Genomic DNA, 15,985 nt, shown 5'->3' with positions numbered 1-15,985 from the left:
TTTAGTTCAAAGCAAAGTTCATTCTAGTTGCATGAATAATAAAAAAAAAGGGGAGGGGAAGGGCAATTAATACAATCCATGCTCCCGAAACACTAAAATGTCAACCAACTATAGTAGCATGATGTTGCTCATGCTTCCTGAGATGCGGCTGTATTTAGTGTTAATACTTTTCTGAACTCAAAAAACACCTCCCAGAGAATATCATTGTGATCTGAGAACTATTCAGATTTGTGTACTGGGGTGGAATGACAGGAATAGATCCAACAGAGGCATGCTTGCATGTTGTGAAAGAAAATGTAAAATATCATTGGTGTTAGGGGATTTTTTTCTTCCTGTTAACCAACTTCACTCCAACCTCTTTTCCTCCCCCTCAAAAAAATCTGGCTGCAGGCTAGTTAAATTCAAAATTCTGGGGCAATAGCCAACTCCTATAGATGGCAAAATTTGCATAGACTTCAATGGGAGCACAACTGACCTCCCCTAGTGTGCTAGATATTGCTCCCTCTGCAGCACACAACACATTTCTTCCCCTGCTTAGAAAGTGGTTATGAATAGAAAAAGCCCACAACACATAAGGTGCTCAGATACTCCAGTGATGTGGGCCACGTAAGTAATTCAGTGGATAGATAAAATAAAATAAAATAAAAAATCGTCAGTCTTATTTTATTTTATTTTTTGCATATTGTGCTCACATTCCCTTAATCTGATCACTGCAAAACTCACTCTTTTTATTTTACTCAACAGCTTTAGAACTAAGTCACTTTTAGAGATTCAGTGTCATCACAATTTTTCCATGAAATGTATTGTTTTAAAAAATAAAACAGAACATATGTATATTCTGCTTTATTTTTTTAAAACACTACATTAAATGGAAAAAAGTGAATATATATATATATATATATATATATATATATATATATATATATATATATATATATATATATAAAAATATATAAAGGCCCATTCAGCCAGGAAATCCAAAGATTCATTAAGAACTGAAGCTTAATTGCATAGTAGGCATGTCCTGGGTCTGTTTCATGCATAAAATGTTGACCGAGAAGTGAAACAAAAGGTTGCTATTGAAAAAGAAGACAAAAGTATTCCTTTGGTTCTTTTTCACTCACTATTCTTGAAGATCTTTAGTTCAGTGCAAATTGGCAGCACACTACAAATTAGACCAGCCTATTGTTAGTGTCTTGTGAAAGAACAGAAACATCATTCTTCAAGGCTACTCTAGCAGAGTAACAAATGCAAACCACAAACATTAGGAAATGATGTTGATGTAAGATACTGCCTCTCTTCGTGTGTAGCAGAGCCCAGGTGGGTGGGGGGTAATTTCCCGTGAGATTCTCAAAGGAAAGGATCACAAAATTTCTGAGAAATTGGGTTGTTCTGGGTTTGTGTCTAATTAAAGCTGGTTGTAATCTTTCAAATCAGAAGACAAACATGTGCACATGGACAAGGATAAGGTGACAAAGTTGACTTTGATTCTTACATGGCATATTTTGCTTTGGGGACATCTACACAATAGCAATGAGCTGGAACTCAATTTTGTTTGTTTGTTTTTAGAAAAGACTCACATAGTATATTTGCTGTATCCCTCCAGTACAAAAACTGTGCACTTCTCAAAACACAAACACTGAATCAAGAAAGAGTTTTTCAGAGCACAGAGAGCATTTAGGCAGCCATCTACCATTAAATCCATCTGTCCAACTATATCTAAGTGTTTATATTCATTTACATCTACTTAGCATTTTTACTTATTACAGGCAAACAGACAAAGTCTCAAAGACATAAGAATTACCATACTGGGTCAGATGAATCATCTAGTATCCTGTCTTCCAATAGGGGCAAGTGCTAGATGCTTCAGAAGGAGTGAACAGAAGAGGGCAATTATTGAGTGATTCATCCCCTGTCGTTCAGTTCTAGTTTCTGGTAGTCAGAGGTTTGGGGACACCTAGAGCATGGGATTGCATCCCTGGCCATATTGGCTAATAGCCATCGATGGACCTATCCTCTATGAACTTATCTAATTTTTTTTAGGCCCAGTTACACTTTTGGCCTTCAGAACAACCCCTGGCAATGAGTTTCACGGGTTAACTGTGTATCGTGTCAAGAAGTGCTTCCTTGCGTTTGTTTTAAACCTGCTGCCTGTTAATTTCATTGGGTGACCCCTTGTTCGTCTGTTATGTGAAGGGGCAAATAACACTTCTGTGACACTCTATACCTCAGAGTGGCACCCTGGAACCCCATATTCACCACTGTCATATAATTATGATGCATTTTGTACGAAGTATATCTTGTGAGGTATCATTTTAAAAGTCTTGAGCAGTTGCATGTTAATATCCTGTTGGATTGTATGTGCTAACACTGTATGTGAAGTTATGAAGCTTTGCTATGTGTGTGTTACTGAAATATGTTTGAGGTAAGGAATACCCACAACCAGTCTTTCAGTTACAACAGTGGAGTAGCCAGAAAGTGGTTAATGGCTCATCAAAGAAAGAATACACTAGCCCAGAAACTGTATACAAAAGTGTCTTCTTAGAGGGCACACATATATAATGGAGACTGTTTGACCAATGGAAACCGCCTGTTCCCCACATCATAGCAAAAGATCTTTCCAGCAAGCTGGAAGAAACTATAAAGAAGGAAGTGATATCATCGGTTGGCCTCATTCCCACCACAACTCAACACCTAGAAACACATCTGGAGGACAAAGACTTTGAACTAGAGGAGAGTGGCTTCAGGCTGGAAAAGAGTCCCAGCCTGTGTATTGAGGATCTGTGACCTGTTTGTACCATCTGTCAGGGTGAGACACTGTTTGATTCAAATCCTGTTTAGTTTGTAGAACTCAGACTGTGAATTTATTTTTATTTCTTAAGTAACCAATTTTGATCTCCATGCTTGCTACTTATCACCACTTAAAATCTATCTTTCTGTAGTTAGTAAATCTGTTTTATATTTTACCAAAACAGTATGTTTTGGTTGAAGAGCTTAGGAAATCTCAGCTCAGTTTACAAAGGCTAGTGTGGTGTCCTCTCCACTTCGAAGGAAGTGCAGACTGGGTAACCAACTTAGGTAATGAAGATGGAACAATTCTGGGGTGCACAGATGGGGAACTGGTGTGGGGAGGGGTATTGACTGGAACATCCCTATTGATGGTTTCTGCATGGCTGGGAGATCATGTAACTCAGTTGGGTGTGTGCTCCTGCCTGTGGCTGTTTGTATAAGTGCAGTACTTGTCAGAGGTTTGTGGCTTGACACAGCATCACAATATGAGAGGGATACCCCTAGTTGGTAGGACAGAAGACTCAGTACTCCCCATGTCTAGGTTTCATCCCAGGGACCCTGTCACAACGTCCTTATTCATTTTCTTCATATCAATCACCATTTTATAGATCTCTGTCATAATCCCCCCTTAGTCGTCTCTTTTTAAGATGAACAGTTCCAATCTTTTTAATCTCTCCTCATATGGAAGCTGCTCCAGACTCCTAATAATTTTTGTTGCCCTTCTCTGTGCCTTTTCCAATTTTAATACATCTTTTTGAAACAGTGACCAGAACTGTACACAGTATTCAAGGTATGGGCATGTCAAGGTTCCTTCCCCACTCTGAACTCTAGGGTACAGATGTGGGGACCTGCATGAAAACCCCCTAAGCTTATTTTTACCAGCTTAGTTTAAAACTTCCCCAAGGTACAAACTATTTTACCTTTTGCCCTTGGACTTCATTGCTGCCACCCCACCAAGCGTCTAACAAATATATAACCGGGAAAGAGCCCGCTTGGAAATGTCTTTCCCCGAAAAATCCTCCCAAACCTTACACCCCCTTTCCTGAGGAAGGCTTGATAAAAATCCTCACCAATTTGCATTGGTGAACACAGACCCAAACCCTTGGATCTTAAGAACAATGTAAAAGCAATCAGGTTCTTAAAAGACGAATTTTAATTGAAGAAAAAAAGTAAAAGAATCACCTCTGTAAAATCAGGATGATAAATACCTTACAGGGTAATCAGATTCAAAACATAGAAAATCCCTCTAGGAAAAACCTTAAGTTACAAAAAGACACAAAAACAGGAATATCCATTCCATTCAGCACAGCTTATTTTCTCAGCCATTTAAACAAAACAGAATCTAACGCATATCTAGCTAGATTACTTACTAAGTTCTAAGACTCCATTCCTGTTCTGTTCCCAGCAAAAGCATCACACAGACAGAGAGAACCTTTGTTTCTCCCCTCCCCTCCCGCTTTGAAAGTATCTTGTCTCCTCATTGGTCATTTTGGTCAGGTGCCAGCGAGATTATCCTAGCTTCTTAACCCTTTATTGGTGAAAGGGTTTTTCCTCTGGCCAGAAGGTATTTTAAAGGTGTTTACCCTTCCCTTTATATTTATGACAGGGTGTACTATGGATTTATATAGTGACATTATGATATTTTCTGTCTTATTATTTATCCCTTTCCTAATGATTCCTATCATTCTGTTAGCTTTTTTGACTGCCACTGAACAGTGAGTGGATGTTTTCAGAGAACACCACATGATGACTGCAAGATTTCTTTTTTGAGTGGTAACTTCATTTAGAACGTATCATTTTGTATTTATAGTTGGGACTATGTTTTCCAGTGTGCATTAATTTGCATTTATCAACACTGAATGACATTTGCCACTTTCTTGCCTAGTCATCCAGTTTTATGAGATCCCTTTGTAACTCTTCACAGTCAACTTTAGATTTAACTATCTTGATTAATTTTGGAGTCACCTGCAAACTTTGCTACTTCACAATTTACCCCCTTTTCCAGATCATTTATGAATATGCTCAGCAGCACAAGTCCCAGTACAGATTCTTAGGGGACCCTCCTATGTATACCTCTCTCCGCTTTGAGAATTGTCCATTTATTCCTTCCTTTTGTTTCCTATCTTTGAGCAAATTACTGATCTACAAGAAGACCTTCTCTCTTATACCATGACAGCTTACTTTGCTTAAGAGCCTTGGGTGAGGAACCTTGTCAAAGGCTTTCTGAAAGTCCAAATACACTATATACACTGAATCACTCTTGTCCACTTGTTGACTCCTCTCAAAGAATGCTAATAGATTGGTGAAGCATGATTTCCCTTTACAAAATGAACGTGAGTCACCAATTAAATATCCAAAGAGAAGATTTTTTTTTAAGAAATATTGTTATTAGCCAGTTCTGTTGATTTATTTCAATGTGAATTTTGTACAGGTGAGAATGGGCTAGATTAGTACTGCTGAAGAATAAAGTTCTCAGTTTATCCACAGCACAGGTACAGCATAGGCAGCAGCATTATAAGCTTCCTCTCCAATACCCCTCAGCTCTGAACCTGAAGGGATTGTCTGTGGTCCAAGCACTGAGATGTTGTTTCCATCTACCTGACTACTTGGTCCTCTTCCTCTTTACTGAGACCGCTAATAACAGTGAGAAGCACTAGTGTAAATACAGCATTGTTTTCTTCAGGTGTAATCACTGGTGCAACTCAGACAGAGGTAGCAGCAGTGGGCCTTGTTCAATAGAATTTTAACTACTGTGTAATCTAACCCTGCTTGGGGCAGTTCTCGAGGACATGGTACTTGAAACACTAGTAACCTGCTACACTAATACACTGGTGGGGCTATATGGGTGGTTGTGCCACATTGGGAAGCCAGCTGTAGTGCTGGTTTGGTGCTATAATCAATTGTCCATAATATAATTAACTGAGACTGGAAACCACTTTCTAACAGGCAGCTGAATGGTTACCATATAGGGTGAGAATGTGCCATCGCTACAATAAGAGAGAGAAAACGTTCTACGTACTTATCTGATAGAAGCCACAAAGATGCAATGCCAGGAAATGCCAGTGATGCCTTCCTTTGGGATACAGCTGCTTTGCTCTGACAGTGTTAAAAGGACAGCCTGAGAAAGGCCTGCTGGGGAAAATAAAAGAACTTCCTATAAGAGGGCAACTCTGCAGTAGGGAAAAGTAGTAGGTATTACAGAAAGATGCTTTTTGGGGAAGAACTTCTTTGGGATTTTTTTCTGTCACCTCTAGATCATACATGGAAACAAGGTTTGGCCATGATCAGGAAGAACCAGATTGAAAACACTACCCTAGAAGTGAAAAGCGTGAATAGTTCAATCTCTACCTGCAATATTTAGAGACATTACTTTGCACATTTTAAAGGGGGGGAAAAACAGATACAACAGTACCCACCTTATTGACAGGTTAGGCCCTTTGTTACATATTTTTCAATGTGAAAATTTTGGAATCCATGAAGGCCTCCTCTACAAATCTTCCTCATACTGTATTTTTCATTGGTTTATGCCTCCATTCCTCCCAGATTTTCAAGAGTGAAATGTGTGGCCTCTTTTTCTCTTGCAAAGTACCCAAGAAAGAAAGAAAAAAATTCTACAAATGCTCAAAAAAAAAAAAATCAACAGCATAAGCCAGCAGCCATATAAGAAGTAAAGGAATTGGAACATTCTGCACATAAAATGCAAAGGTGGAAAAGAATTCTTGTGTGTTTTTCCTCTCAAGAGCAGGTAAAGATTCATTACAATGATTAATTGCTAGTGGGGGTGAAGGAAAGAGAAGGGTTGAAAAAGTGGATCAGAAGGAAACAGTAATAGAAACTTGACCAGTAACAGGAGTTGATCACTGTTGGCAGCATATATGTTTCAAATTCACACTGTGAACTGAGGAAATAAGTCTTGGATGGGATGCATTTTTCTGGGATATCCCTAAGGAATATCCATCAGTGATTCATCTAAGCAGTGACTGGATATCATTAGTGCTCTACCAAAAATGAAGATAAAACAGCAACCCAGAAGAAATAAGAGAAACAAGTGCCCCAGATTTTTTCTCAAACTATTGCTGGGAGATCATAAGGGCGGTGAAGAAGGGAGGGGGAAGAAGAGAGGTTTGAACTTTTCATCTGTAAGTCCTCAGTTTGCCTTTAAGCTGTGCACATCTAGTTTACTCTCATCTGAAGCTACAACTATACTTTGCAGCCCTTAAAGAATGAGATAATTGCTTTTTTGAATCACATACTTACTAATACAAAACTTTAGTTTTTTTCTTCCCCAGTCCTACAAGGTAGGACCTCTATCACTCAAAATAACATATGCTGTGTTAGAGATGCTAATGCACTATCCAAAGCAAATATAATGCAGCAGCTCTGACAGGTTCACATTCTGAAGTCCTCTTTGAACTCGGAATCTCTCTCTTTCTTGCTTCATAAAGAGTGGTCAATTATAAAATATGGGAAGGGAGAAGCTTCTGCTCTCTCCACAGCCCCCACCTTGGAGCAAAATTCAATTTTGCAGTGTGCTGTCTCCAAATATCTTCTCTGGTATGTTATCTAAGACAGAACTAGCGGCAGAATACACAGAATGGGGAATGTTTACGGTAACAAAGAACCAAAGGCATACCAACCAACTTCTTTTGGATCTATAAATATAGAGGGTCAGAGGCTCAGCTGGACTTAATGGCATTTCAGTGTTTTACATCAGCTGAAGATCTGGGCCATAGGGAATATTTGATTTGCATACTTAAGTAATAAATTGTATCAGTACAGATTCAACTGTATCTGAATGCCTTTACGTAAATAAATAGATGATTCAAGAAGAAACCTAAAAATCTATAGCAAACTATATCCTGACTGAATCCCCTGCACCTTTCCATTAATAGTTTCTTAAAAAAAGAGTTGTGATATGAAAAAACAGTACTATTCAAACAAGATAATTAATATTGCAAATATAATATAAAACCTGTGTATCCAGAAAGGATTTCTTCACCTACTTAAAGGGAGAACTTGCAAATGAATTTCTAAGTCTTTACCTATCTTGGATTTACTATAGCACCCCTTACCATAAAATCTAAAGCCCTGATTCAGCAAGGTATATAGAGCACATAGCTAATTTTAAGCATGTGAGCAGCCCCATTGATTTCACTCAGACCAACTCATGTGCTTAAAGTCCAGCATATGCTTAAGTAACTTGCTGAATTGTGGCTTAAGTACTTTGGCCAAGATTTCAGTGGGAGCTGATAAGTGGTTAGCACTTTTAGAAAAAAAAAATCACATCACATCACATATTTAAGTCACTAAATATCAGGAATCTGCATTGAGGCACCCATGTTTAAAAATCTTGACCTTAACCTTATATTACCCTAGGGGCATAGGCGCTTTTACTTTTCCCCAGGGATGATCCACCCCTGAACTGCCCAGAGGCACTGCCCCAACTCTGTCCCTTCCCCCAAGGCTCCGTCCTTGCTCCAACTCTTCCTGACCTCACTCCACCCCTCCTCTGAGGCCCACCCTTGCTCCGCTCTTCCTGAGCCCTCTCCGCCCCATCCCCAAGGCCCCACCTGCCTGATGCAGCTTATTCTGCAAAGTAGGCTCACTGAATAAGGGAGACTGAGAATGTTTTTGTGCTTCAATATCAAGACAGCATCTTCTAATGGGAACTAGGTACATTTCACAAAGTTGCAGTTCTTAAAATAAGTATAGGGAGAGGAGACAGTGAAATGGCAGAAAACAGGGTGTTAGTAATTTTCAAGAAAACTATCACAATTTGCTACTAATTGTTAAAGTAGATAAATGGGGTCCTGACAACATGTTTTCTATCACAGGCCATTCTCACTAAAAGAAAAGTAAGTGTGGGGATAGGGTTTTTTTGTTTTTGTTTTTTTCCCACATCCCAAGAGAGCACCCTCTTGAGGAAGGGGATGTCCCTCTCTTTTCACAAAAAAATTCAAAAGTTTTCTTGGTTTCATGCTGATGTGGAACAAAAACAAATGCTGAATCCTCAGTTTTTTGCAAAACAGAATTCTTGTTTTCTGGCCAGCCCTAGTGCATACCTCTTGGAGCTGCTGTTTCAGGCTGCCTACAGACTCAGACTAGCATTAGGTACATGCACATTTTCAGGTTCTCTTTTGGCCTTGAATACAGAAAAAAGTTGTTCCAATTACTTAAGTCATCTTAGAAACCAGTTAAATGGGTACAACCCCCTTGGATAGACACTTACTTCATTTTAAGAGTGCCTTACATTGATTAAATTTGCCCTATCTTGATTTAGCTTAAGTCAATAATAAGATATTTTTAAAGCTAAATAAGAGAGCCCACTCAATGGTTTCGCACCCATTTAGCTAAACCAGTTTAAATCAGCACATTTTTCTCATTGAAATTTGGCCTTTGCAGTCATGAAGGCTAGGATTTTTTTTTAATTAAAGTAAAACTGAGATTCTGATTTCATCATGTGACTCCTGGACCTGGGGCCTCATGCACAAGCCCATAGTGACTATGTTTTAAGCCAGCCCTGAATTTTAGGCAAAGTTAATTGCGATCTCAGTGTTGCTGGTGGAGGATGCCATCGATAAGGTAGCGAAAAGGATTCAAGAAGAAAAGTCAGCTGGTGAGGAAGGAAGGAAGAAGGTAACTCTGGAATAAATAAAATGCCTCACATAAACTCTCATCTTTATGTTAAGTGAAAAATTTCTAGTCCTTGTGCTGGAGCTGAATACCAAAAAAAAAAAAAAAAAAAAAAAAAATCAAACATAGCATGTCCAGCATATGTTGTGCCATATGATCAAGTCTTCCGTTTTCATTTTTTGTAATGTATTCCAAATTAACCCATGAACTACTTTGGATTTTCAAGACTGCATCCAATTCATAGATAGATACACATTCAAAATACATGCACCGGGGTATATCCCTCTATTAGATGACGTGGACAGACTCTGCATATAAACATACCACATAAGTGCCGGAGATATCCAGGTGACAAATTGTAGAACCAGGTTATATGTTGCCTTTACCATGCAACTTGGACCATTTCAACACTGTAAATCTCTGAACAGCTTCACATAGTCACTAGTTTTATTACAACACAATCTGACTCTTCTTCTTCACCAAAAAATAGAATTTTTCTCAAAAAGTTACACAAAGAAGGAGCATACAAATCCAAATATATTTATATTATAATATATATGCAGCATAACTAAAAATAAACCAAATTACACACCCCTACATACACAGAATACCTGACGATGTGGTATAAAGTTTATGTTGGCATGAATTTTCAAAGTCTGCACTCCTTGCAAATAGCCAAAGCATGGATGAATTTTTCAGATCGTCTCAAGTGAGTGCAAATAAAAATCTACTTCACCTTCATGTGATTTGTATATAGCTACATATTTTACAGAAAAAAAAAATCTTTCAAAAATATATGAAGAAACTTTGTACTATTTTATATCTCTCTCCATCAGCACAGGTAGTTGTCATGGGATAAAGTCAATAGAATTCAGTGGAGTTACACCTTTTTTTTTTTTCCTTCTTGGATTTGGATTCAGATTCATAACCCAAAGTCCATCTCTCATGGAAGAAATACATGTTAGAAAACACTCAAAATGATCTAAAATATCTCATCTATACACACTAATCTTGCTCTCCCTCTCTCATATACACACACACAAAGGTTAGGAGTGTTTTCCATAGAAGTTTGGAGTATGTAATAGTTTTGATATGGAAGGATCTAATTGGTGGAGAGGGACCCATTAGGGATTCTTATTTTTCAGCTGTACCATTTAAGAGGCAGAAGACCTGGTCAAAACAAACACAAACCCCAGAACTTTGGGAAGGACGAAAGCAGGGAAGCAATGAGCTCTCCTGGATAGACACTGCCGGCAGTCACCTGATGTGTGAGCATGGGTAAGTCACTTCACTTCTCTGGTTCCTCTCCTAACTGCTTTCTGTCTTGTCTATTTAGACTGCTAGCTTTTTGGGGCAGTGACTCTCTCTCCCTCAATGTGTTTGTAGAGTGACTAGCATAATGGGGCTCTGGTCTCAGTTGCAACCTCTAGACACTATTGTAACACAAATAAATAATGATCACAATAAAATACACTGCAAAAGCAAAGCAGTTATGTTTTGGCTTTTTGCTAGCTTCAGGGATTCAGTGAATAAGAGGGTCACTTCCTTCCCCCCTAGCCATCAAAACAGCTCTTCAGTATTCTTTTGAGTATTTTACAATAAATGACCATTCTGGAAAACGAAGCATTTCTTGAAAATAAATGAAAATTTCATAAAATGTTCCCAAACTCTCAACGTTTGACAAAGCTAGCAAAATTTCACTGTACTTTAATGTCATTGAAATAAGTTTGCAAGAAGAAAACAAAGTTTTACCTGAGGAAGGGATGACATCTCCAGCTCATCCTCTCAGTCCTTATGCCCATGACTAACTGCTACTATAACATCAGAATTAGAGGATCACTGATAAACGTGTTACCAGTGAAAGGGAAACCACCAAGATTCTAAGGATTTATGGTGGAATTTGGTCATAAATAATGATTACAAGTCACAATCAGTTTATCTAGAAGAATTTAATCTGACATTCAACCAGCTACTATCCCATTAGTGTAGATGTATCTGCCCCTTGCTTATCCTGATCAGTTGGTGCTTTTGGCTTTAAAGATCAAACTTGAAAGGATTTATTTGATTTCATGGTATTTTTAGAGGCAAGAAAATTGTTTGCATTCTAAGAACCATTCTACTGAACGTGGAAATGCCAACAGGCTGTTGGAATGCTGAGGAGAGCCATAATAACTTCATTGACCTGCCTTGGCATTAAAACACCCAATGTCTTCACTCCATTGTATTTGTGATGTCCACACTCTCCTGGGTCTGCCAGGAGCAATGAATCAGATATAAGAATATGGAGGTAAATCTTATAAACATAAATTTAAAATTAGTGAGGGATGAACTTCAAATGCTAGTTCATATAAACAACCCAAAATGTGTGTGTTTATGTGAAGCTTAGCAGACTCTCTTTAGCTAGTACTCTCATGAGATATCCTGTAGTAGTGGAATGATAAACACCAAAACAACAACTTTTTTTGTGATATTTCAGTACTAGTGAATTTCCTGTTTATCTCAATTCCAGAGGTGTGTGACATTTTTTGGAAAATACCCAAGTCAGTATGAATTTCATGAAAAGGCTGTGGTTGGTTTTCCCATCCCTACACAAATGTCGTCATGAAAAGGCAGAGGAAGAATTTGAGGGCGGGGGGGGGGGGGAATGTTCAGATAAGGATTGTTCAATTTTTAAGTGGTAATCATGTAATAAATGAATGAATAAATACATTTCATGATGTCTTGGCGCATTTCAGATGTACACAAAACAGCACAGAAATATACAGTGGGAGTCATATCAGAGGTGACTAGGACCATCAAGTAAAACTTGTGGCTCTGATACATCTGAATGGCATTCCAGCCCCTCTCATTTCACTTTATTTATACACAGCCATTGCAGATGTTTTGGGCATTCTCCTGAGCTTGGGTCTCCGGTACAAATGTCCTCCTAACTCACCCTCTCATCAGTGCTGGAGATAACCAGAAAAAACAGAATTTTGCTTCCATGAAAATTTTTGATTTAATCTGAAATCAGGATGAAAAGGCCAAAAATTTGAAGGTTGCAGGAGCTAAATTCATTTTGGGAGAACCAAAATGGATTTTTTTTACTTGCTTCCATGCTGCCTGATTCCTTGGGGATCTGGCTGCGTGGAGACTTGCCAGCTGCCATGGAGATGGAGAGCCTGAAAGCCATGGAGCTTGGGGACTCATGGTGCTGAGGCAGGTGAAGATCCAGGCAGATTTCCTTCAGAAGTTGTGATGGAATTAACATGATCTTGTAGAACATTTCAACTCCATAGAGTTTCCAATATAAAACTGTTCCGTTGGCAAATTTCTGACCAATCTACCACATAGTCATACAATCAGAATGATATAGGCACCCCTAGAAAGGCCTTGTGAAGCTTTGGTAGGATGCATGGTAGGTAAGCCACAATTTTGTGTTACATTAAAGATTTATCTTCTAAAAGGACGACAATGCCAAAGATATCAAAACAGAATAATGCATTATAATTCGTTGGACTAGTTTTGGTGCCCAACTTTGGTTGCATCTGTTCAAGAAAGATAACAGACAGGGGAAGTGTCCAGAAAAGGGTAACAAAAATGCTGAGTGGGTTTCACATGCAAAATACTGAGTTTAGTTGTGCAAGTTGTTATTCCCATATACAGTCCAACGGAACTTCAGAGGAGAATAGCAATATGCACATGAATAATTGTTCACAGAATTGGGTTTAAAGATTTGAAAGACTGGGGTTAATTATTTGGGAAGGAGAAAAAACTAGGAACTTGATTAAGATACCGAGGATGATGAAAGATATAATGAAAACTGGCCAGGTGCTTCCTTTCACTTGCTCCCACAACACAAGGATAAGGAGACACTCTTTGAAATTAAGGGGTGATAAATGTAAAGCAAACCAAATGGAAATATTTATGCAGTGGATAGCCCACCTGTGGAACTCATAACACCAGAAGGTCAGCGGGTCAAACACAGCAGGTCTGGATTTTTAAAGATATGGATAACTGTGACCATCGATAACATTCGTAGTTATGCTATGAAAAGATAATATTATTCTAGCCTCATAATTCCTGGCATCAGCTGATTGCTTGCAGTGTTAAGCCAGAAATCTCTTTCCCTTCTTGTGCAGCACTGAAGGAAACTGGAGCGGTGCATTATGGAAGGTTTCTGACTTCCTCTAGAGGATCACAGAAAATAGTGATAGGAAAGGCATATTAGATCATCCAGACCACCCCCTTAAAAATGCACAATACAGTCACAGGATAGTGGATGTATTAGATCAGCAGTTCTCAAACTTCCTTGCACCGTGACCCCATTCTGACAACAAAAATTACGACATGACCCCAGGAGGGGGGACCAAAGACCAAGCCCACCCAAGCCCTACCACCCTGGGCGGGGAGGGGGGAAAGCAAAGCTGAAGCCCAAGGGCTTCTGCCCTGGACAAGGGGCATGTAACCTTAGCCCTGGGCAATGGAGCTTGGGCTTCGGCTTCAGCCCCAGGCAGTGGGGCTTGGGCTTCCTACTTGCTAAGGCCCAGGGCCAACACCAGCCTGGGCCAATTTGGGGATCCTCACCCACAGTTTGAGAACCCCTGTATTAGATATTAAACTGCTCATCAAATAGAACAATGAGAACTCTGCAACATTCAGTTCAAATAAGGATTTGCAAATGAAGATCTGCAGATTGGTTTACAGGGCCAGGAACATACAGAGAACCATAGCTGGCCTCTGCTAACCCTGAGACACTCCTTCACCCCAAATCAGCATTAGATCCCACCTTTTTATCTTAGATTCCTTTTGGATTGGGGTGCCGGGATTTCTTAGGGCTTGGCAGGTACACTGACTATGGAAGAAGCTGGGTGGAAAAAAGTTCACAGGACAGCTAACCTATGTTTAACAAATGTGAGAGATAATGACAGTTTCATAGACAATTCAAATTCAGGACATAGGAACATAAGAACTATCATGCTGGATCAGAACCATGGTCCATCTATTCTAGTATCCTGTCTCTGACAGTGGCCCACACAAGATGCTTTAGAGGAAGATGTAAGAACCCTGCAGTAGGTAGATATGGGATAACCTTCCCTCTCCTGAAGGTCTCATCCTAATCCTTAACAGCTGGAGATTACTTTAAAATGTGAAAAATGAGCTTTTTATTTCCCATCCACTACTCTTTTAGTGAGCATTAACTATAACAACTCTGGCTATTCTTATTAGTAACATAAACATCCAATCCTTCTTTGAATCTTGCTAAATTCTTGGCCTCAGCAACAGTGCTGTCAATTTCAGACAATGCTGACTTCAGAGTAATTTTTATAAGGCTAGCTGAACATTTAATTCAGCTCAGGTATCAGGTACAGGACACTTCATGGACTAATGACCTGATCCAGTATGGGAATTCTAATACCATTATGGTATTTAAATGATGAATGGCAAAGAGGTAGAACATGACCTTGACAAGGTCACCTTGAAAACAAAAAGAAAAAACCTCTTCATGTATCCATGAAAGCGCAATTGTTAGTTGCTATTCCTATCTACCCAACCTATACGCAGATTCTTTTGAGTACACATTGAGTACACAAAGGAGAAATCACTCACTTTTCAGCACAGTGCAGAAATCCATCTTGGAAAAATGAAAAGTGGTCTGAGGAAAATGGGAAAAACAATGCAATTACATCCATTCAGCATGAGGGAAAGACTAATACCAAAAAGAGATCTTACATTTACAATGTGACACGGCGGCATAAGACAGAGGCTGCATATCCATTCTGTCAAAAAGCGAGGCGGGAGAATTGTCTCCATAGAAAGTTCTAAACCTGGCATATTGCATTTAGTCCTGGGCTTTTCATTAACAAAAAGATATTGGGAAACTGGAGGAAGTTCAAAGAAGAATGACCAAAAGGATCCACATACCTAGAGGAATGATCTGTGAGGAAATTTAAAATGATTAAACAGGTACAGCTTGGCTAAGCGGTGACTGCTACCGTTCCTTTGCGTAAATATGGTCTGCAAATATTTGAAAGGTGGACTCGAAGGGTGACATTCTCAACCTTACTCTGGCCACTTTATGCTGTTCTCATCTTTTTACCAAACTAAAGGGATTCTAAAATCCCTGTGTCTGGCTGAGGGAGGACACCTTAAGGCTGCCTTCAAGGATCCCTTCACAACGCCTGGCATAGGAGGGTTGGGAGTGGAGGGAGGAAGGGCATGCTGGGGGCAGGGCCCAAGCACTGCAGAGATTCCAGGGTGTGGTCCGACCTATATGGCAGGCCTGAAGAGACTGCTGAAACTCAGGCCCCCAGCACTATCTAAATTATTCCAGAGTCCCTGGAAAAGGGCACAGAGGTGGCTTAAATACACTTCAAGCCAAACTCCCCTGGGCTGCGAGGGCCACCTCCAAGAAACTCAGCACACAATTTTCCCCTAGGATGGGGGAAAAAATAACTTGGGTTTGTACTGCAGAGTGTAACTGGGAATAATGGAGAAAAATTGAGAAAAGCAAAATTATAGGCTGAATAATCAGGGAAAAGATTCATAATAATCCCACACTGGGCTATGGAATCCTCTCCAA

General features: G+C 39.4%; 1 protein-coding gene across 2 annotated transcripts in view; it reads left to right on the top strand.

Moving 5' to 3' along the window:
* Positions 1 to 5,499: 5,499 nt before the first annotated feature.
* CDH6 (cadherin 6) overlaps positions 5,500 to 15,985 on the top strand; it is a 134,322-nt gene continuing 123,836 nt past the window's right edge. For both annotated transcript variants that reach the window (XM_038392017.2, XM_043508434.1), the window contains exon 1: positions 5,500 to 5,511. The gene's annotated coding sequence lies outside the window, so the exon portion shown is untranslated. The remainder of the gene's footprint in view (positions 5,512 to 15,985) is intronic.

This window comes from Dermochelys coriacea, chromosome 2 (genome assembly GCF_009764565.3).
Source record: "Dermochelys coriacea isolate rDerCor1 chromosome 2, rDerCor1.pri.v4, whole genome shotgun sequence".
NCBI classification, from domain to species: domain Eukaryota; kingdom Metazoa; phylum Chordata; order Testudines; family Dermochelyidae; genus Dermochelys; species Dermochelys coriacea.
The sequence above is the reverse complement of the archived record's forward strand: the minus strand, read 5'-3'. Positions and strand labels throughout refer to the sequence as shown.